General features: G+C 41.7%; 1 long non-coding RNA gene across 1 annotated transcript in view; it reads right to left on the reverse strand.

Annotated features, from left to right (window-relative positions):
- The window catches only part of LOC130185908 (uncharacterized), a 46,851-nt gene that overhangs the window by 9,348 nt on the left and 13,502 nt on the right, over window positions 1-24,001 (reverse strand). The window contains exon 2 of the long non-coding RNA XR_008830213.1: window positions 16,893-16,952. This is a non-coding gene — a long non-coding RNA (uncharacterized LOC130185908). The remainder of the gene's footprint in view (window positions 1-16,892; window positions 16,953-24,001) is intronic.

Raw genomic sequence — 24,001 nt, forward strand, 5'->3', positions numbered from 1 at the left:
AGGACTGATCAAAGGACTCAATGCTAAGCCCATGGCCAATTTCAAGTAGGCAAAAATCAAACACAGATGAGGTCACATGGAAACGGGGGAGGCTAATCCATTGTCCCTTTATGGGCACAGAAAGCAAAAGGGACAATGAAGAGGGTGGAGGAAAGAATGGAAATGGTTTGGAAACCGGGGGGCATGCAGATACTTTCTCAATTGCATCCATGCATCTTAATATCCCCCAGGAACTGTACCCTTATCCTCAAAGTAAAAACAAAATTCTTGCCGGACTTTGCATGGACAGGTGCACCTGCTCACCACTGCTGCATCAAGAAAAACATAGAGGGTAAACGGCAACAGACAGTGAATCCCTCAGATATGTCTTGGAGGTAGCACCGACGGCCGCACTCCAAGATGTTGAAATCATCTTGGCTAGTGATGATGGGTGCAAAGACTTGGCTGAGGTAGTCTACAAGAATGATACATAGGCACCCCTCCACTTTCTTTGGATTTCCCTGGCAGGTAATTGCGTCATCCAGATCCAACACTTGCGTACATGGTTTTATTTTATTAATCTTTCTTCTGTAAATCACCTCTTCCTCAAATGCTCAACCTCCCCCCTCAATGTCAAACAAAATGAAAGGTTGAAAGACAAAACCGTGCCAAGTATGCATACATGGATAGTTGTCACTTTTCTGATTTATTTTCATATTTATACTCCCAGACATCCACACAGTTTTGATCTGAAAAGCATTATCAAATAAAACAACAGATTTTGGGATTGATCCACACAAGTTGTGAAGCAAAAAACAATTAACAAAATGAATGTTGAACTCTTCTTGGCGTCAAGGTAGGAGAGAGGAGACGCCTGCTTTTGCTCGTGAAATCCGTTCATTCACATTCACACAGGGGAGAAAAAGGAAATTCCTTTGGCGCTCTCTCAAGAGGGCCATATTGAATTGTAATCAAAAGATTATCCCAGAATAATCAAACGGACCCCTATGGGACCACCCACACAGAGTAGAGAGAAACATGAGACTGGCCACATGCTCTGCTTTTCACTAGGACCTCCATGGCACGGCCGAGACAGAGACGAGAGAGAAGGACAGAAAGTGTTTTTGTCCCAACACTTTCGAAGGCAGTGGTCCATTTCTTGTGAATGACATCCCCTTGTATTGGTTGTATGCAGCGGGGGGAAGCGTCTCAAAGACAAACTTAAGTTCTTTTAAGTGCAGAGTTCCTCTCACTGGCCCAAATGTATCATTTGAAAGCACATCAGAGATATTTAATTCTACGTTACAGCTAGGTCATGCTCCCACAACATGCTATATGTCATTGTTTGGGTTGCTGGCTTATCACATAATGGGAAAAAGTAGCTGCAAGTAAACAACAGCTTTACTCTCAAATGATCCTGATAATGACAGGCCCGGTCTATATTTAGCTCTTGTGTCTCTGACAGACCTCTGACTGTCGTGGCTGGAAGGGGGAGCCGTAAACAAAGCTGGCAGAGCTTAGACAAGCATGCGAAGGCTGCTCCGTGCTGCCTGAGATACGAACCACGGGGGAGAGGGTCCGAGGGATATGTGCACTACATGAAGTTTACAGACACCACCACAAGACTCTAGCTGAGGCTTGTGGTTCATCTCAGAGTGCCGACTGGCAGGAAAGTCCTGTGATAGATGAGGCTGGCGGGGTGCCAGTGAGGATTGTTAGTTTCTCATCACAGGCCGACCAATATGGCTGTCTGATTGAGGATATACTTTCCAACCTGGGTAAAATCACTGTTGGGGTCAGATAAGAAGAAAATGTTTGTGCATCAAGAATAACTCCCTTTTTCTTCCTAGTCTGGGGTGTTGGGTGGAGGTGCTTGCGGTAGGTGGTGGGTACAGGGTAGACAGACCCCACCCAATTTTTTTCAATCCTGGCTAATTAAAGGACCATGAGTCATCCATAGAGATTTGATGGGTTCAAAGAGACCTGGGTGTCCTCTGCTGTAATTTCAAATTACTGATTTCTGTTATTAATTATACATCTTAAGTGCCTTTGAAGAATGCTGCAGACTATCCTTCATCAAGAAGACATAATGTCTGGAGCAAAAAAAAAAGAAAAAAAAAGAAAAAAAAGAAAGACTTAGGAAAGCAAAGAAGCTTCAATTCATTGGCTCCAATGAATCAGCGGTTCCAGGAAAATCAGCCGGCCCCCGTCTTATTGTATCATTATTATTTTTCTGCCTTGTTTTTTTTTTCTTCTTTTTTTTTTTAGAAAAACACCCACATCTGACGTCAGTGTATCATTGTCATTTCAAGAGTAGTCTTGGAAGCAGAGCAGGAGTTGTGATTGAACTCTGAGAGCTGCCCTGGAGCTGTACTTTGAGGAAGAAACCACGGAACCACAGATAATGCTTTACAGTCCACTAGTCTCAACTACTGTCATCAGATTTTCACTTTGTAAGATACTTGAAAAAGATTGTCATTCCGGTTTCCTCTGGAGCGAAGGGCACTGCACTGATGTCAAACTGAAGATGAGCTTTGAAGAGCAGGAGACGTGTGTAAAAACTCAAAGATGATCACTGTAGAGAGTAAATCAAAGAGAGTGAAATGCCTGGGACCTCAGAAATGCAGATTAATTCACTTCCAATTGATAAAACGTACTTGATTTAACCTGGCATTCTGAAAGGCGCCTGACAAGGTAAATAATGTTTTCATCTCGTCCTCAAATTTCCACATGGAAACAAAAATGAAGAGGAGACAGTAAGACCTCTGGACAGACAGAGTCTTCTGACATTGTCTTTACTGTTGGGAGCATCCAGAGTCATCTGGGCAGAGTTTATGGACACAAAACAAAAGCATCACAGTGTCGAGCACACAATAAAAACGAAACCACCTCTGTTGACTGGTTGACAGACGAGGAAGGCACGAGACACAAGTTCAGACACTGCAGAGTCTCTTCCTCGTCTACTTTCCACTGGTGTAAAGACTTTTCAGGAGACAGGGGAAGGCATCTCCCTTTCATCCCTCACCACAGACAAACATAGACATATAAAAACATCCATGTTGAAAAGTGGCAATAGTCCTTTTAATTCCAGACAAACCCAATGTGAAGAACTTAATTATAGAACGGGGGCAACCCAGCCCTTTTGAAAATTACACTTACAGTAAGACCTTTGAAGCAAATACATCCTTTATCCTATTTTTTCTTTTGTTCAATGTTTTGTCTCTTGTAAAGCATGCCATTGACTACTGTGGTTTCTAGTGGCTCTCTGTCTTTTCTCGTCTGTCTCCATCTCTGTCAGGCATTCGTTCATCAAAGGCCTATCTTTTGGACACACACTAGAGGGCAAAAACACGCCAGTCAGTATGTTGTTACATAATCAATAATCTATTCCAGATTTGCATTTAAGGATATTAGACAAAATAATCAAACAAACTCTATTGCTTTTGTTGCATATTAATCATTAAAACAACTTGCTATCAAACAAATACATTAATCTCTGATGGTATGACAACACACGTTGATATTGACCCAGATATCGATGGTAAGTGTCAGCCTGTGCTCAGAGGGGAAGTATTAGGAAACGGCCTGATATTAACAAGTTGTTACAATGCCATGCTGACAACTGGTGCAGAGAATTAGCCAGGTGCTTCTTTAAAAACTGCTCCAAGTTGCAAGCTGCCAACAGAAATAACACAATCGTCTATCACCTACTTATTCAACACAAACATGTGGGAAACAATCCCCCTGCACTCAGGTAAAACAACCTCAAAAGTGGAGTGCGATCCCATGACATAACGCCCATAAACGGAAAACAGACGTTTACATTTTGTTTGACAAGAATGCTGTTAATTTCTTTCTGTTGTACGTGGATGTTTGATACAAGTTAAAGATTTCCTCTGTATTAGCTCATACTTCCAATAAAGGCGAAGCAGACGGCTCTGCGGTCGGACAGGACCAGAAGGCCTGGCACCAAACCTCCACCTCAAGCCATCGTAGTAAAGGGTAAGTGGGAAAGTGAAAGGGGTGCGTTGGGGGCTGCGTTTCGCTCTCATCTTCCTCTCAGGCAGGCGTAGTGGATGTTCTGCCAGGTCTAAGCTGAGGTGTTGGTTTCGGCAGTAAATCAGCTTGGTCTCCGATGATCAAACGCTTTGTCGTTATTTCCCGCGCTTTCATGTAATCTCATAAAAGGCGGACGGCTCTGATGGACTGAGCTTGCCTGCCAAGCCAGCCGGGCCTCCCATGCTGGCACCTCAGTGTGTGTGGCTATGATGGTTTGTTCCAAAAAATCAGAGCTTGAAGGAAAACACAAGATCTAACAACAGCATGAAGAGTATCCTTTTGAGGGTGTGCAACACATTAGGTGCACTTCCTGTTTTCATTTTGCACAACACTGACATCAAATCAGGTGATGTCCATGACCTCTTTTTGATTTCACTTATCAAATCTATGTCAGTCAGAAAGAGGTAGATTAAAAGTGTTTTATTTTAAAGAGGCTACAATTGGAGGATACAGTTAAAATAATGAGAACAAACTATAGCAATAATACTCGATGACCGTTACGTTGATCAAATTCTGATCCTGCTCGGATTGATTGAACAGTGTTAAACAGTGATGCTTCCATGTAAACATGTGGGAGCTCTGCATTAAGTAAAACTCATAGGAAGATGTGCCATTTTCTTCCAGTAAAACATAAAATTTGTGTGTGAAAAATAGGTGGCAGGAAAAGGAGAGGAAGCGTCTTGGTGGAAGACTGAATAAAATGTATGAAACCACAGCAACTCAGAACGAAAAAGACAAACATCAAAGTCAATAGACTGGCTGTTTGATCTCCCCAAGTTTTTCCTCTCTTTTTAACATCACTCTGGTCCGTTTACACTCTGGTCTTCATTATCCTCCTCTGCCCTTAAAATCATTTAAAATCTATCAGGGTCTGACATGCAAGTGGGGGGGGGGGGACACAGCGTTTCAGATATAGAATAAGAGAGAAATGTAAAGTGAATACTTGGACACACAACATTTACCAGCCAATATCACTTCATCTCCTACCAAATTACACATCTTATGTGGGATCTTGCATCTCTTTGAACGTAGTTGGTAGTTGTAATGGATGTTCTGTTCTCAACCTTCACGGAGGTTTATGGCTCACTTTTTGACAAATGGGCAAGAGGGAGATAAAACGCTTACACACACAGACACCCACTCCCTCCTCAAATAAAATAAATCAATAACCATAAAAAGGCAGCTATTAAAGCGTTGGATAGCTACACATTAGGAATAAAACTGGGATTTTGGCTGCTGTGTAAAGACTTTCAGAAACAGTGCAGGCCGCACACAAAACTGATAAATGGATGGTGGGCGCTGGTGTGGTTGGGATGTATCAAACACGTGCTGGTAGGCCAATAAAGACCAAAAATACTGGCAGCTGCAGGACAACTCATTCACAGCTGTCTGAGATTTGGCCAGTTTAGGCAGGACTGAGAGAACATCAATGTTACAGGCCCTCCATTGAAACATTTTCCGTGGCATTAAGTACTCCTGATATCTGCCTGTGGTTATAACTGACTGTGCTATAAGTTTGTGTCTGAGTGTCATTTTGTGTTTTTACGTTGTAGTAAGTCAGCATGTGTGCGTGTGTACGAAGCCTCAAAGAGACAAGGCCACTTGTGCCCATGGCGTCTGGTAGAGCTCGTGACTGTGCCTGTTTAACTCCACTAACAGAGCACCGTTCCACAAAGCCCATCACGCAACCCACAGATGTCCCACAGAACAGACAGGACTGCACCGCAACCAACAAGAAGCAGTAATAACCCCCCAGCCCACACACCCATGCACACACATACACACGCACACACAAAGGTCTAGTAGGCTGGACTGAATATTCTTCAGAACATTAACTGTGGCTTCAAACATGGTTAGAAAAAACACATTTTCTTGTGTAACTCTAGTGGTATTTAGCCATGCAGATAGTTTGTTTGTGCAGGTTTTCAGACGTCCACAACTGAGATTTTTTACTTCTACCTCAATACACAGAAGGTGAATTGAATTTTGTTTGTAGCGTTTGCAGTGTTGAAAAATTACATTTAAACATTTTTTCCAATATTTTTTTTATGGACACAGTGTCCCATGTTACACTGGATGATCCAGCGAACTTACTGTTCTAAAGGTTTTAATAGTTTCATAGGGACTACTTCCTCATTAGAAAGTACTTCCAACCTCACTGGTAAATGATGAAGTCATTAATTAAGCTAAAATGTGACAAAGGGAGAATTTTCTAGTGTCTGGTTGAACAATAATGTGTAAGGATTGTCATTTAGTTTAGATTTCAGGGATAAAAACATTGAACAACAAATTTAAGACTGCAAATTACAGTGTAATTATTTGGTATTTATGGGGCAATTACACTATAAACATAGGGTACAATGACATGGTTATGGGTAACAAAAGAGGAAGCCTTAAAAGGAAGAAGTCAAAAATAATGAGGACTTCTAAATTAACTATGTAGGAACTTTTTTTTTTTCAGGTTATTGTAATGAGCTTATTAATTACGGAAACCCTTATAGATAGGGTAAGGAGCACAGACATCCGGAGGAACCCTCGGAGTACAGTCTGCTCCTCTGCGTGAAAAGAAGCCAGTTGAGGTGGTTTGGGCATCTGATCATGATGCCTCCTGGACGCCCTTCATTGGAGGTTTTCCGGGCATGTCGAATTGGTAGGAGGCCCAGAACATGCTGGAGACACAACATATCTCATCTAGCCTGGGAAAGCCAGGAAGAACTGGAAAGCGCTGCTGGGGAGAAGGGCTACCTAGCTTAACCTGCTGCCACCGCTACCCGTCTCTAGATAAGCGGTAAAATATGCATGGATAGATGGTATGGAAAAATTACTGAGCTTACACCAAAAACTGTGGTGACTGTTAACTATTGGCTAATTTACAGATTCATATGCTTTATCATATGTGATTGATCACATATGTGTCAGTTGTACAAGCCAGGTATGTGGGCTGTAAATTTAAGTTGTGTCTGTTATCTTTCTTCAAATTCCTTGTAAGTATAAGCTATAATCAGGCCTTACTCTTGACTGTAGTGAGTGTCAGTTTCATGGTGAACAATCCTCTTTTGTTCTTGATATGGGAAATGTGTTCATTGACCTCTCTCCATCAGCAAATATGTGAAAAAAGTCCCTCCATAAAAACTATTGATTTGGCTTCGGCATTAAAAGCAGCATGGTGCAGTATGGATGAAAAATGACAAATGAGCTCAGAGAGAACTTTTCTGGCTTGTACTTAAAACACAGACCTGAAGGAAAAAGTTCTAGTGAAATCTGTGTCCTCAGAGTCAGAGGTGAAATCAAGCTTTTTTTGGTGTCTTTACATTCGCTGTTAGGTTGCTTTCCAGAGTTGCCTGGGGCTGACATGCAACATGGGCTTTGACTTCAAAGCCTCCAAAGAAAATATATAAATACAAAACCATTAGCCAGCTTGTTTTCTTTAGTTAACATTTCAAACACACTGCGGAGTGGATCGTGTTTTCAGTCCCCCTCTCCGCAACTCAAATGTTGATGTTGTTTTTCTGATGGTCCCGGGGCAAACTGCAGTGCCACAGCTGGAAAGTCCTCAGCACCCTTAAAAAATGGCTGCACAAACACACCCGAGTCAGGCAGAACACAACCTCCTTTGGACTGCGTGGACTTCCCTGCCAGCTGCCCACTAGGATACAATTTGCATTTGGCCTTCAGCACAGTGGAGCCACAAGCATAGGTTTCAATGTCAGCAACGAACATATACAAACCCCCGAGGTGGTAGCATCGCAGAGGAGAACGAGCGGTCGACGCCACTGAAATACATCATTATATCGGACATACCATTCTCGAATGTGTGTCTCTGTGTGTTTGGTGGGGGGGGGGCATTTATATTAGAGACACTAAGAAGTTTATAAACAGAGCCACTTGACACAGTGAACTTAAGATTTGAGGGTGATCCTCTGTGTAGACAGATTACCACTTCATTAAACAAACCAAGACCTCAAAGAGTAACAAGCCCTTGGACACGCATACCACAGAGAGAGAGAGCAACCCAGATCCTCTAGCCACATGAGACAGTAACGGGCTGTCTGTCCCAGAGGTTATTACAATTCCAAACATTTATTGGAAGGAAATCAAAAAATGTGTCTCTTTTTGTCTTCCTTCTTATTTCTGCCCACAAAATTACATTCGAGCAATAAAAATGTTTATATGTTAGGTATATAAATGCTTGGGAATAGCACTTTGTGACTATTTTTAAACCCACTCTGAGCTGAAATAACATCATAAAAAGACACATGAATCAGTAAAAATAATGCTCCAAAGAAAAATAAAACATTCCTCTGTTTCAAGTAGCTATTATAAAGGCACACAGACAGCTGTCAGGAGAACAATTCTACGTGTGGGATGGCAGTGCAGTGAGTTTGACCGGAATAGACTGTAAAAGCATAATGAAGCACTGGCTTCAGCAGCATGAAGGCATGCATGACAAAATCAGTAAAATGTGAGGATAGATACTACGATTATGGTTTGGTCAGCTAACTTTGAAGAGGGGGCATTTTTGGCAGTGAAGGCATCAATCTTCTGAGGTCCAATCACTCACTTAAGCCTATAATTCAACTCTCAGTTAATAGAGAAACAGGATGCAAACAGGAATACGTTGACATTTACACTTATTTGCTTTCCTTCCAAGGGTTAGATAAGAAGATTAATACAACTCTCATGTTTGGTTCAATAAAAATGAAGCTAAAGCCAGCAGCTAGTTAGCCTAGCTTAGCATAAAGACTGGAGACAGGGAGAAACAGCTAGTCTGGCTCTGTCCAAAAGTAACAAAATACGCCTATCAATGTGTCTAAATAGTTTGAAATAGGAAACCCCTTGTGAAATGGCAAATTGTTATTTTTACACTTTAGTTTAAACAAATGAAATATAACACGTTCATTAGTGAGCTTTAAAGGTGCCAATGGGTGTATTTTGTTACCTTTGGAATAAGGGATTTTTAGCTGTTGCTACCTTCATATTTACCTTACAGTCATGAGGGCAGTATCAGTCTTCTCATCTAACGGGTAAATAAGCAGCAAAGCGTATTTCCATTATGTTGATTTGGTCCTTCTTTGGTTAAATATACTCTATAGCAACAATGGAGTGTCAAACAAATTAGCTTCATGTAATTCTATATAAGACAAGTCACCAGATTTGTTAAACACCTGTAAGACAGAATTACTTTAGCAGAGTGTAGCTTTTTGCTCTGTAATACCAGTTTTTGTTCACTCTGACCTGTTTGGACATTGAACAAGGATTTCATCTGATTCAATCAGAGACAAAAAACAGACGAGCAGTGACACGGTGACACCACTGCAGAGGAAAAACAGACCCGTTCTCACTTCAAAGAGCCAGAGGGACGCTTAAAAAAAAAATCACACCAGCAATAAACTACAACAGAAGTTCATCACTTTTCCATGACATGAAAGGGATTTTCAAAGTTAGGTCTCCTTGAGTAGTCCCCCTCTCTCTGGCCCAACTCTACTCCTAAACAAAGTTCATATCAGTGATGGGCTGGTGGCACTAAGGCTGTTTACATGGGAGGTGTTACCATGGGAGCGGTCAAATTATTTACATTTCAAAGACAGAGGACAACATGCCGCTGTTTAAGGATGGAAGAAAGAGCAGGACTTCATTTTAAAATGGTGCTATTCACAAATCACAGTAACAACTTAATATAATGTTTTTGCATGAAGGGCCGACCTCTTGGTGTCTTTCATCCCGTTACCCCTGGATTGAAATGACAGAAATTAAAATGATAAATATGCCATGGAAACTTGTAGCCAGTGGAGTTGATCTTGGCATGGGAGTAAATTACATCTCAGGGACAGGAGCTGAAACCCTCCTCCCCCCGCATGACTAATTGAAGTAATTACAGACGGGACATGAAAGAGGTGCCCTGCCCTGTCAACTAAACGAGTGCATTATATCAACTCTTCACTTACTCCAACAGGATAAATATGAAAACAAAGAAAATGCCAAAAGAGGTTTAGAATTACACACAATGTGCACATAAGAACAAAAAAAAAAAACTTTTTCACATCATCATTTGTAACCTGGAAGAAGTTCTCCAGCAGGTTGTCAAAGGCTGACACTCATGAAATACACAGAGGATGGGAGAAAGGGTTCTGACAGGACAGAAGAGAGACTTGAAACACATACTACTGTCATTTTAGTTTCAGTGAGTGAGAGAGCAGGCTATGTGGTTCCTTCAGGCTTGTCTCTTCCTTCTCAAACAGACCTGCTGCATATGAGGGAGGAAGGACATACAGAAAACAGGGGCAGGTTGAGAAGGTGACAGGTGACAGAGCCTGCAGTTGATAGCTGTGACTGAAATTAGAGCAGAATCCTGAGCAGTTGCAGCTCCCTCCTGAGGTAGCTGTTTGAAACAGCATTGGCTGCTTCACATGCTCTAAGTTTTCTGTTAAAAACGCCTTAAAATTAGGAAACTGCCAAAGACTTTTTGATAACAGACTTACAGAAGAGCTTATTTCGACAGGGTTGTGTCTGTGTCTGGCTGTGGAGGCCTGCAGGATTTTGTTCCACATGTGGTCATACCTAATTTGCAGCTACCTGACACCAAGTATAACACTTAGGCTTAGGCACCGACACTTGAAATGTGTGTGAATGTGTGGATCTGCACATCCTGCCATGGAGGATGTTGCAGGGATGTACCGTCATGTCATTCTTACCACAAACTATAGCCCAAGTGATTTCACTGATTATAGTAATACCGGTATAATGAATAATATATCTTTAAAACCAAGAGAACAAAAACACCACTTGCGACGACAAGTTGCAATTTTCAAGAGCTGTACAATGCTGGTTTATTTTTCCAGCAGGTAGCTGATATCAAGTGAAATAATTATGTGTACTACGCATATTGTATCGATTTGATAGTAGTGTGATGTCACCTGGACCTGCACTGATACTGTTTGCATCAACTAAACTAAACATAAAAGTAATACAGTTTAAACTGGATTTAAACTGAATTAAATCCATAATTTGTTAGTTTTACAACTTGAATATCAAACACTGGAATGACCACTAAAATCATAGGGACGTGGCATATATGTCAGAGCTGTGTGACAGACAGGTTCAAAGTTCAAATACACTTATGTATCCAATCAGCTTTCAATTTACTTAAGACAGATTGTTATGTCATGTGTATATGAAGTTGTATTTTTAATGCCACATTTTGACTATATCTCGTATTGCCTTCTATCAATCTATTCCTTGGGACAAATGTATTGTAAAATGATGAACTGAATATTATTTGGGTGTGAAATGAACATATATAGTACGGCCAGCATTCTGAGCAACTGCCATTCATTTTTGTGTTCATTTTTACCCTGACGCATTCCACGGCTTCCTTTGATTCCCACTCTTCATATGTGGCAGTCACTCTGTGCTGAAAGAGAAATTAGAGGTAAAGATGACAAAAGCATTCTGCAAATTACAAGGCTTTGTGTTTACTATTCTGAGCTCGAACATGACATTCAGTCCAGCAGCATGCTGGTCTTTCGGCTTTTTTTTTTCTTATCTTCAGGAAAAAAGAAAGAAGAGGAAAAAAAAAGAAAAAAGAAAATACCGCAGTCGACTGGAAGTACAGAGTGAAAAAGAGAAAGGCCATAATTATACTTGAGGATGAAGAGGGAGAGTGAGAGTGAGTCCCCATCAGAACTCTCATCTGCTCATCTTCATTTGTCCCTCACATGAGAGCGCGGTCGACTCTGCTCTTGTTTAGCAGAACATGTCAACAGTCATTCCAGTAATGACTATATATGCCGATGTCAGAGTGTTGGACCCTTCATGTTGTTCTCTGTAGACTTAAATCCACTCACTCGGGCTGATTTAAACAAAACATGATTATAATAGCTTTGTAACACCATACTCAAAGAGTTAATCAGCTGTGACAGCTTTTTTGGCTCATGAGCCGAATGCAGCTTGAATATTTATAATTATTTACATTTTCATGCATGGGAGAATAGATATTACCCATGCATTTTTGTGGAAGTGATTTTAAGTCTGCCACCTGGACACAGATGAAAATGGACTGTCACGTTGAATAAATACTTATTTCAAAGATAAAAGAACATCCGCAGACAAAAAAAAAAAAAGACATCTGCAGGGGGAAAAAAATCTACCGCATAACAAAACAGACTCTTCGCACTGATGTTTGTGTTGATGGATGACTGTTAAATTCTCTATTTCTACTCTTCTTTAATTCATTCCAAACTTTTTCTAATAGACCTCAACAACTGGCTCCTGTGAGGACAGTAGTAATCTCAACAGCTTTTTCATCTCCAGGTCTGTTTCTCCATCACAGTCAGACAATATTGAACTTGGACTGTCTTGCAACCTTCCCTCGGGAGCAAATCCTTCGAGCGAGTGGAAGCAGATGACTCTAATTTGTTATGAAAACAATGCTATTAATACAAGCTTTAAATGTGTAAATATTATAAAAGACAATGCATATCCATACAGAATACTTAAGAAACTTAAGGCATAAAGGGACTGTGACATGTGACCAGGACACAGTGATTGTGCCCACTGTGAATTCATGTAAATTCCATCCATCCATCCATTTTCTACCGCTTATCCTCTAGTAGGGTCGCGGGGGGGCTGGAGCCTATCCCAGCATCTTTTTCGGGCGAGAGGCGGGGTACACCCTGGACAGGTCGCCAGTCCATCGCAGGGCACATAGAGACAGACAACCATTCACACTCACAGCCGCACCTATGGTCAATTTAGAGTTTCCAATTAGCCTAGTCCCCATTTTGCATGTCTTTGGACTGTGGGAGGAAGCCGGAGTACCCGGAGAGAACCCACACTGGCACGGGGAGAACATGCAAACTCCACACAGAAAGATCCCGTGTCCGAGCCGTGGTGCTGTGAGGCGACAGCGCTAACAGCGCTAACCACTGCACCACCATGCAGCCTCATGTAAATTTAGTAGGAAATTTTTACAATAAAATTAAACTGTTGGGGTTGAAATTTTTAGTGAATACTAACTAACTAACTCAATTTTTTTTTTATTACAGATTAAACTAACAATATATAACGTGCTAATTAGTCAGCTTTAGAAGTGTCATTAATCAGATTTTATCATAAGAGAACCAAGCTAGCTGTTTCCCCTGTATCTAGTCTTTGTGCTAAGCTAAGCTAACTGGCTGTAGCCACATATTTAATGGGCAGATACGTGTGTAGTATCAATTTTCTCATCTAACGATCAGCTAGAAAGCCAATAAATGTATTTCTCAAAATGTCAAACTACTTTTTTTTTAATCTATTTGAGGTGACGTTAATATATGTTTGGTTTGTGAAAAGTGTTTCCTTGAATCACCACAAAAGCTTGACACCAGGAGGAAGGCTGATGATGGAGATTTCATTAACAGCCCTCCACAAATCTTCTCTGATTTCAGTTCAGAGAAGTTCAAATATTGTGTTTTGGCTTTGATCAGGAAGTCATACCCATGTTTCCTTGACCTCTGCCATATGGTGCCTTGTCTGTCTATCTGCGTGTGAGCGTGTGCACACACACATGCTAAGATGCCTGAGCATCGTTGTATTTCCCTTCAGGCTCAACCTCCTGCTCTCAAGTGGATATCAAAGGCCTGCATTTACAGTTATCTCTGCTTCGCTGCGCCACGGAAGTAATCACTGCGGGTCAGGGGTCAGTGCTCTGGCCCAAGACAGAAACACAACTGACTGACGTCGACTTCAAAGGAAAGCGATCCTCTGAAAGGCTGTTGTTTTAGCCGGGAACTCTGGATATCATAATCAGGAGGGTGGAAAGGGACAGTAAGAGGAGAGGAGCAGTGGAGTGTGTTGTAAGGATGGGCGGGGGGGGACTTGCGTCTCTGAAGAGAAGTAGGAGAGAGAAAGACTACCTTTGAATAATTAGAGCCAACAAGATCAAAGAACAGGCTCAAGTTTGGTCTGCTTAACCTCTGTAACACAGAAATGAAGAAACAACCAAAAAAGCGTCATTTTATTCCGTCCTGTTGTTATTCCTCTGGTTGGCGAAACCCAAAACCATGTCAAACATAATGGAAAATATTTGAGGTCTTCTTTTATTAACCAAGAACAGCTTTGATGTTTGACGTCTTTATTTGTTTTAGAGAGAAGAAAGGGAAGGGGCAATATGGCATGCGAGCGATCTTCTTTTGCAGAGAGCACACAAAAAAGGGGAGGAATGAATGATACGAGAGCAAACCAAGCTTGTTCATTCTACATAATCAATTAAACATAATTATTGGCCCTTTCAAGAGTGCCTAGATCAAAGACCAGTAGGAAATGATCAAAGTGACAGCATTTTGTTGGAGCACTAACCCCTTCCTGCTACTGTGTCCCGGTCTCCAGCAAGTTCACTGATGTTCCAGCATTGCAGATCTGATGAAATGACCAAAGTCGGGTTAATGCTGCACTGTGTATTTACCATTTATATTGATGCTGCAAAGAAGATGAACTGATAAGATGAGTCAATCTTCTTGTCATATTTACATGTAATCTGTGTTTTGTTATTTCTTGACATAGTAAAAACTGAAAAGCCTGGGGAATGTTGGACGTTGTGGAGCCAAGAAATCTGGCAAACTGAGACAGCCAACCGTCTTCAATGTTTGTGGCTCTCAGAGGGAACATAAAACAGCTCTGTTATTGTAGAGTAGAAATTATCCACGCCACTTTAATTTGTTTTCACCCCGTGCAGCTAAAACGTCATCCCTATCTGACAGTTGTGACAAACTAATATACTACAGAGTAGAGTGACTGCTACTTTCATCATCTCAATTTGAGTTGCAATTAAGCAAGTAAGGGTGATTTACAGCAGGTGAGGTGGAAACAAATTGTTATTCCAGTGGGCTTTACAAGCTTTACAAAGCCACTCTTATTCTACATGTCTTTAAAGCTGGAAAATAAATTGGCTTAGAGTTGGCGCATTCTGACCCAAAGCTGTGTTAAAAAAAAAAAAAAAAGAAAAAAAAAGAAAAAAGAAATCCTAAACAGCATTCCAGCTATCAAAGGCACAAACCACAGACCGTCTCGAGTGTATGTGTTCAGCAACTGGACACTTCAAATGCAAAGCAACAGCATGAAAAGGAGCCTCTTCAGCTTGCTGGGTGTGAAAACAGGTGGAGGGAGCAAGACGGAATCTCTCATGGACATCCTGTCAAGAGGAGACACAGGGCGGAGCAGCATCACAGCAAGCGTAAGAAAAGTCAGCGTTTCAGGGTGGTCAGCTGCAGCGTGGGTGCAGGAGGTCAGAGAAACAGTATGTGAACTATTCTACATCAGGCCACACCGTCCAGGTCTTGTCAGTGCATCCTTGTTGGCCCCAAGTTTCCTAGCTGGTGGGGTGGGGTTGGAGGCATCAACCCTTTAATGACAGGTCTGAGCCACTGAGGCGTGGTGTTTTAACATTTAATCAATAGCAATTGTAATTAAAGATACCCACAATTCATTTCTCACTAGTCACAATGGTAATTCTTGATATCAACAATTATTTTCTTAACAGTGGAAATTTCCATTGTAGATATCTGTAATTTAATTACAACTTGTCAACTTTTACTATTTACTTCTATTCAAACTCAATACCAGATATCCATATTTCATTTTTGATGTGTTATAATTCCAAGTTGAGATATGCATACTGCAATTTTGACTATCTTAATCAACAGTCTACATTCTTCTTACTTCTCACTAATAAAAATGATATCAGCAATTCAATTTTCACTCCTGGAAATGTCAATTGTTGATGTTCAACAGTTCAGTTCTTAGTAGTCACGATGTTCATTGTTGATATCTATAATTGTTCTTACAGTACAGATATAAATGGAATTCTAGATATCTAAAATTAAATTCTGACCAATCAAATTTAAATTGGAATTGGAATTGGAACCATTAAGAATGATATTTCAGATCTTTGCAATTCTAGAATATGTAGATGTAACCAGTGAAAATTCCAGTCACACTAGTAACAATTATATTTAAGATATCTACACTTCCTTTTATAACTAGTTATAATTGAATTTTAGATATCAAAAATGGAATTTCCACTAGTCAAAATGTCATTGTGGATACCTTCAATAATTAAATGTATGTGGTAATTATGTTGACGTTTCCGAAACGAATATGCAAATTAGAACAAATATGTGAGATTAAATTGTTATTATCAATTAACATTTTTATGTCATTCTTTCAAAAGAATGTGCAAATGAGGGCACATATCCCAAAAAAATAATACACAAATTAGGATGACATATCCAAAATGTTTGTTGACATGTCAAAATGACATTTTATATATTCTAAAAACATCCAACATTTATCACCGTGTGAAGATATTTGTGTCATTGCAAATAGCAATTTTTGAAATTTGCCTCCAACAAAATATAATCTTGGAAGCAATTTATACAATAGAGACCAGGAATGCTTTAGGGGAGTCAATAATATAACAAAAGAAATTCAGGAGTATTTCAGTATGTTCTAACGAGAGCGGCAAGTGTAAACCTGTCAAAATAACATTGGCTGTACAAGACCTTGGTGTTGCCTCAGTGTGCACAGTCTTGCACAGTGCATTATAGAAGAGAAGACATTTGATCTAAAGCCCAAGTGGTGGTCTGTTTTGTCTGTAACAATTCACACACATACACATCCATTCACACACAGACATACTGCTGAATCATGCCAAAAAGGCTGTTTGACCAGCGTCAGACCCGGGAGAGGTGACGTCCCATCCGTCAGGATTCACACGCTCCTCGCTCCCCAGCACAAAAGGGCAGAACAACAATATTATGGTGTCCACTGAGTGCCTACCCCCCAGTAAAAAAAATTCTGTGAGAGTGGGCTTGACCTACCTCTTCTCCCGTATAAAAACACAAAGCCGAGTGTATTCCGACAGCTGCTGCCCGGGTGCCCTGCGGAGAACAGAAGGAGAGCTTTGAAGATCTTGACCTTCTGGAACAATAAAACACCATCATCAAACACTCTCCTGAGACAGACTGCTGACCCACAGATCCAAGTGTCTGCTTGAGATAATTCATATTAAACTGTAGGGATCACCATGTCTGTGTGTGTATAGCTCTGCGTGTATGTGTTTGATGCATGCAGGGGCACAGATAATGTGGCTCTGGACCAGTTTGATGTCCCTGGCTGAATGTGGAGTGGGGTTTAATAAGACGGTATTTGAATCTTACCACTTTATAATCCCGTTGCACGATGACATAATCTCTATTACGATGTGGTTTCAGCATCACAGCATTTGGCCAATAAATTTGTCTGCTATAAGTTTAGCATTACTCATTCAGTTTGAATCACCCTGGATGTTTGAATTCTTTGTCACACAGAAGCTCAACATGACTCAATCCAATAGAAACCAGTGAAGCATCACTACATCAATACATACTATACTAATCAGGATGCGCATGATTGAGATTCAAGTCATTTGAATCAATTCATGATTCAAATGTGGACTTCTTATTTCACCGCCTTCATTAAAAGAGGATTCGGAGTAAAAGCAAACTTAGAAGAAATAGTTTCACATTTGAAAAAAGCACTGTTTGCTGTCTTGCCAATATTTAGATTGAGAAGACTGATAACATTCTCATGTAGGCAGGAAGTATGAAGCTACTTATCTTAACCCAAAGACAGATTTTGTGTCTAGACCGGCTGTGTCCAAACATAACATCTATAGCTCACTAATTAACAAATTGTATCTCGTAATGCAAAATGTCAAACTTGCTACATTGTGCTATGCTACATTTTACACATGGCCCCTGTGGTATCTATACTGGGAGAGAGATCAGACGGGTGGAAGGGTAAAATGGCTCATCTGAGCAGTCTCCACATGTAGGCACACCCGTCTGCAATATGGAGCTTTGTGTGACTTCAAGGTCAAGGCAAGACCTCCTTCCCTTTGACAGCAAGAGGAGGAAGTGCTGCTATTTACCACCTCGAGAAATACGCCAGGTGGCGTTTTTTTGCACAAAACCCGCTGGTGGTGACGAACGTTAGGAAAAAACTTTCTCATCGCCCACGCTCTTACAGTATCTACAGACTGTGCTGAAGTTTTAAAAACTTTAATCTTATATAACCACTTACATTAGCATAACTGGCAAAAGTTGTTGGAGGGCAGAGATGCCAGCCGGGTTCTCTTGCTCATCGTGCTGGGGTACCGAAGGCCCCATGTCTCTGTCCACATGTTAATCTTTACAGGGCACTCAAGGAAGTGGCGTTGACAGCCTAGATTTGAGGTCAAGAGGGGGCCATGGGTCAAGCACTTCCCGCTGACATGAAAGCACATCCAAGCACACCTTGCTCTTGGTATCTGTCGTCCGCCCCCCTAACCATCTGTACCTACATAATCTGGGGCTCATCGGGCCCAAACAAAAGCCATGTGTTAATTACCTTTGAAGGTGTAGTGACTCCAGGGCCGCAGCCGATCTTGATCTGGTTTCAAAGCGAGGGCCAGTGAACAGGTTACGCTTCAGACACGTTACAGTTGTCCTCTGCCCTACCTGCCTGCCATGGTTTCATTTTAGAGGGATAACCAGGCCTTTTGGTTTCTCTAAGAATTCCCTCCCGTATCAAATCTAGAGGTACACAACCACTTTACTCTCGATTATGTGGACTCTTGAACAAGTAAAAGTAAGGAGAAAGTTCTGACACGTGAGAATTGGGGCTACACCTGTCGTCCAGATGTGAGGCCATTCACTTTGGTGGAATTTTCTCTTACTTTTTGTCTTAATTGTTTTTGTATTCCTGACTTTTAGGAATATTACTTGTGTTACCAAGTATTGAGTTTTAGTTTAGTTCTAGTTTTTATTCATTTACATCCATCATATCATCTACAGTGAAGAGAAAAATAACTATTGAGTAGAATTACAAACAATCTATTTATAGATCACATTTATTTCCCTCTCTGCTATTTTTCTGGGATGGTCAAAAAGGAGCCCCCATCCCCTGATGCCAGCGTTATTAATAGATCAAAACCAGATAGAAATGAGAGAAAGGTGCTGGTAGCAATCTGCTCATTAGTCATCACAAAAACAAGATGATGTATCCTGATGACTGCCCTTCCAGCACTCTGTGAGTAAAGCCTGAGTAACACTTTCTTCTTCCTGCAAATGACCACCTTCTTCCTGCCACAGGAGAAAGGGAAGTGGGTGCTGTATATTCCAAAACAGATACGTTACCTTGTTTTGAATAAATGTTTCCACTAGCCGACCACAAGAAACCTCAAAAGCAAAGATGAGATCTTTGCGGGGAAGACACCCAGATTTCAATGGCTTAGGTGGCTTTGTAGGAAGTAGTACTTTATCCCGGTTAAATTGGCTTCGATATATCTCAGTCCGTGTTTCTAATTAGATCACATGATGACAATTATACCTGCCGATGTTTGCAAGAGGATACATGCTGTATGCATCGGAATACATCAAAGACCAGTGCGGACTTGGCAGCCACATGAGTTATGTACTGTCTATCCCACTTCAGCCTCTTGAAGATATGCAGTCATTCTCTACATCCCCTCTGCTGAGAATAAACAAACACACTCTCTAATCCCTTGAAAATATATTTTTTTTTTCTTTTGAAAATCCTAAACTCTAGTTTCCAGTCAGAGGATGGTCAGGGGCCCGCAGACACCTCTTGATCTTCAGGGCATCTAGAGCAGAGTCTGTATGATGTGGTGGAAGAGAGCCCCGTCTGAGCTCCTGACCTACAGGTAAAGAGACAGACAGACAGACAGCGGCCCTGTGAAGCCGACGCTGTGCAGAGAGACGGCCCTGCCAGCCAGAGAAGTTGGTTATAAATATCCACCTTCACACGGCAGTTTCCTCAGTTTCCTCCAAAAGCAAACATTTCAGATTCCACCTTGTAATTTATCACTGCTCGCTCCCCTGTGGAGGGAAAATCAAGGTATGGGAAATGTTGAGTTTCAAAGATTGCAGTGTGTAGAGCTGTTATTTCCAGTGTTTCGTTTTGTCTCTTCGTGTCGCCTATTAATATTTATTGCGCTCCTTCTGGTTTCACCAGCATCACAAAAGTACACTGTATTAAAGAATCTTCACAAACAGCAAAATTAACTTGCCTTTTTATTCTCCAGAATGAGCTGTGACAAAATCTTAATACCTCAGAGAACTAACAGTTAGTGTACTGTTAGCTTTGAATATGAATACTGTATGTGTGCCACACTGGCTAATGTGTGTCTCAGATGTGTGTTTCTTTTATTTTGAGACTAAGGGTGTAAAGGCGGAGATGATGATTTCAGATTCCTGGGAGAAAATTCCCAGGCCTGGAAGAGCCCATGGAAAGTAATCAAGTAGCAGAGTGATGTCATTCTGATGAAAGGCAGCCTGTCAGACAGTTGGCGACTATGGGTGCTCTTTGGCATGGACCACAGCCTGCTATACACCAAACTATGACATCAAAGCAGGTACCAGGCCAGGCCATGAGGCTGGCACTGATCATTGTCTTCTTTGATTACAGTAGCCTCATCTTCTTGCAGAGGGGATAAAAGAAAACGGCTGCTTGGTGTTAAGAAAGTGTCAAAAATAATGAGGCACATACCATGCGCTAATGGTGTCCCAGTGGCTCAGTGGATTGAAGCGCATACCGTGTACTCACAACATTATGGGACGATGTCCCGGACAGGGATTAAATCTAGTCCAAGACTACGATGCTTTTCAGTGAATTTTTCCAGTGAATTTTGCCTTTAGCCTCGGACTAGTCTTAATCCCTGTCTGAAAAGCTGGCACCAAAAGTCTTGAATGAACATCAGATTTATGCTGCACGCCAACAACTCTTTCTCCCTCATTTTTGTACTTTATGAAAAATAATGGTGATTCTCAACTCTTCCTACCTACACGCTTCAAAGTCTACACTCTCAAGAACAGTTTCAAATACAGCTCTCTCACATAATTGAATAATGAGCATGTTTTACAGCAGGGTGTGGACTTCAAAAGAATTTCCCCAGAGAGACTACCAGGTTAAAGGACAGAAAATGAATAATGTGTTGTGGTTCTACTGTCATGACCTGTAATAAGGACTTTTCCATGTCCTTTGGCAAATCTGTGGCATAAATAAACATTTCCGAGACAAAAGGCCTTAATTCTCCTTCTGTCTGTGTGGAGATGAGAATAGGCGCAGGGGAAGGAGGGCTGTCGCCTCTCTGATGATAATAATAGCAGGTCTGGTAATGGTAATTGGTCTCTGCTCCCTCCTCTGTCGCTACCTGGCAGAGGGCACTGCAAAGGGTGATTCAGGCACTAGGCATGAATGGAAAACTCCTGGAGGAAGGCCGCACACACTCACGCACTGGTACCTCCAAGACAGCCAGGTCCAACTCACTCATCCTCCAGTACACCAACACATTCCTACACGCATGTGGGCACGCACGCAAAAACATGCATGTACCCCCATCCTGACAGACACGAAACATCCATCTTGCTTAGTGTGAGTGACGTGACAGAAACGTTTACAGGCAACGGCAGCTATTTTGTGACCATCATTCAGATGAAAGACTAACAACAAACAACTGACCTGTTAGCTGAACTATTTGGTTACCTCTTGGTGCCAGAGAGACCCCTAATGCAAGCTGTCCTATCTTGAAAGAGTTCATTTTTATCAGACAGGGCATCATCTGTAACCAATAGACGGCCTCCTCTTACGAAATGAGAGCCTGCTCGACAGATGTCTCCTGCCTCTCTTACTCTCTCTTTCTCCCCATTTACATCCACATCTTAGATGGCACCTCTTGACTTAAGTCAGGATCAAGGTTGTTTACTGGTTCTCTGGGTAATATCAGGAACATGTGGTGAGGGAACATGTAAGGAACTCTTACAGTGTGTTAACACCCAAAACCTCTGTACATGTTTGTTTTGGGGTTTTTAAACAATAGCTTCAACATGAAATTAAGGGGAGCCGCTTCCGGAGGTTTACCTCAGGGTGACACAGAAGAGAAGCCGGAGCGCAAAACGTTTTCACAAGAGAGGCAGCCTCAAATGTCAAAGCCCTCTAACGCTACAGTCACATCCAATCAATCATTACAATAAAAAAATCTATTTATTTGCGCTAAAAACATCCTTTTTTTGCGACTCCTCTCTATGACAAGAAATAAACAAAATCTGGTTCAGACTTTTTTGGGGAAAAATCTGGAAGAAATGTTAGCCACAAGAGAAATTAAGAGTCATTACTACAATAAACACAAAACTTCTGAAGGTTTCAACAACTTTTCAACTAATTCGTAACACCTGAGTCTTATTCCATACATTTCCAGTTCCCTTTTCGTCCTGGCTTTTAGCAGATTTACACACTTAAACACTTTGTGGCATAATACCACTAAGTCTCAGGCTTTGCTGATGCGACCTTCATGGGATTTAGTGCTGCGGGTGAGTTCCACAATCCCTAACCTGATATCATATGTTTTATGCTGGTGCTGTGTAGTTTACTGTGTAGGAGAGGGTGACAATTTAAAGGAATTTAAGGAAACTTTTCTATGAAATATAAAAGTTTTATAGATGTTGATCTCTCCTTTGTTCTTCCAATGAGGACCTCCACCTGTTTCTGATGATGTGAGCCAGAGCCTGTCCCTTTCAAGAGGCTGATCCCTCCTGATCTCTTTGATGTAACCTGACCTAACAGTTCCAACTAGCAGGATTTGATGATCACGGATGGACCCTCGACAACAGCATGTGCAAATCAAAACTAACAGGCACGGGGGAGAGGGACGACGGGGATGTGTGAGCAGACCTGGCAGGCTGCGCAGACGGCGAGCCCTCACAGAGCTATGATGTGTCTAAACGCCAGGCAGGCAACGGTCACACGATCAATGCTGCCAGCCCAGACTTAAGCAGTAAAACCTGTGGATCTGTGAGGGCACATGCAACTGATCGGAGATGAAAGACAGGCTTTGACTTTCACAGGAGGCCTGGAGTTGGGGTGGGGGCTATGGGGGCTACGGGGGCTACGGGGGCACTTGTGAGGGACTGCCATTAGAACAGCTGGGTCATTTTCAAATGACCTAATTCTAGGATTAATCCATTCGGACTTGCATGGTTAAATTTGTGTCCATGCTACACCCAGACGATGGGAAGCAAAGAAAAAGAGGGAGAGAGAGCGAGAGAGAGAATTACCAGTGAAAGCCAGAAAGGCTTAGCACTCGGGAGTTCAAACAAGGTGCACCAAAGTAGAGAACAAGCCACCGTGCGCCAACAGTAGCAAAGCGAACCAGTGTTTCCAACTCTCGTCTCCAGTCACATACTGTTAGGTCATTTCAACACAGAATCCTCCACGTTCTCTCTCTCTGGATCTAACGCATTCAGATCCCCTCGAAGTGCGATCATCTGCAGCTCACACTTTTCACTCACTCACTCAGGTCAGAGGACGTTTCGACACACCGCCGGGGCATCTCTTCATGGTAGTGAGTGTGTCAGAGGCCAGTGTCCATCTGCGAGTGATTTAAGGGTTACATTTTTGGGGATGACGTGTGATAAAACAGGGAGGTATGGGTCAAAGTGACTAGACTCAATCTGTGACAGAGCCTCTCCTCCTGGGCCCTACCACATGTTTTAATCTATACAAGCATCTGTTTGAAGTTCCCAATGAATACCATCAGTCCTGCTGGTGACTTCATATCCATCTTACCTGGCTCAGAAGAGTTCGACATCCTTTAGGCACACTGATTAACCACGGGGCTACAGTCAGTGAGAGGGGTTTTTTTTTTTTCTCCTGAGATGACATGAAGCACTTTTACAGTAATGCTGTGGCTGAGTTTCTATTAATATTTCCAGACCTTATCACGTTTTTACCCCAACAAGTTACACAAAAGTAACCCAGCAATGCGTCAAATTAATATGTGACATCTATTTTCCATCTCAATAAAGGTGTGCTCGTGGTTTGTCACTCAGAGCTGCCGTCACACGAGGAGACTCTCTCAAAAACTACACTGATGTCTGAAGAAACGTGGGTC

This window comes from Seriola aureovittata, chromosome 17, assembly GCF_021018895.1.
Source record: "Seriola aureovittata isolate HTS-2021-v1 ecotype China chromosome 17, ASM2101889v1, whole genome shotgun sequence".
Classification (NCBI taxonomy): Eukaryota; Metazoa; Chordata; class Actinopteri; order Carangiformes; family Carangidae; genus Seriola; species Seriola aureovittata.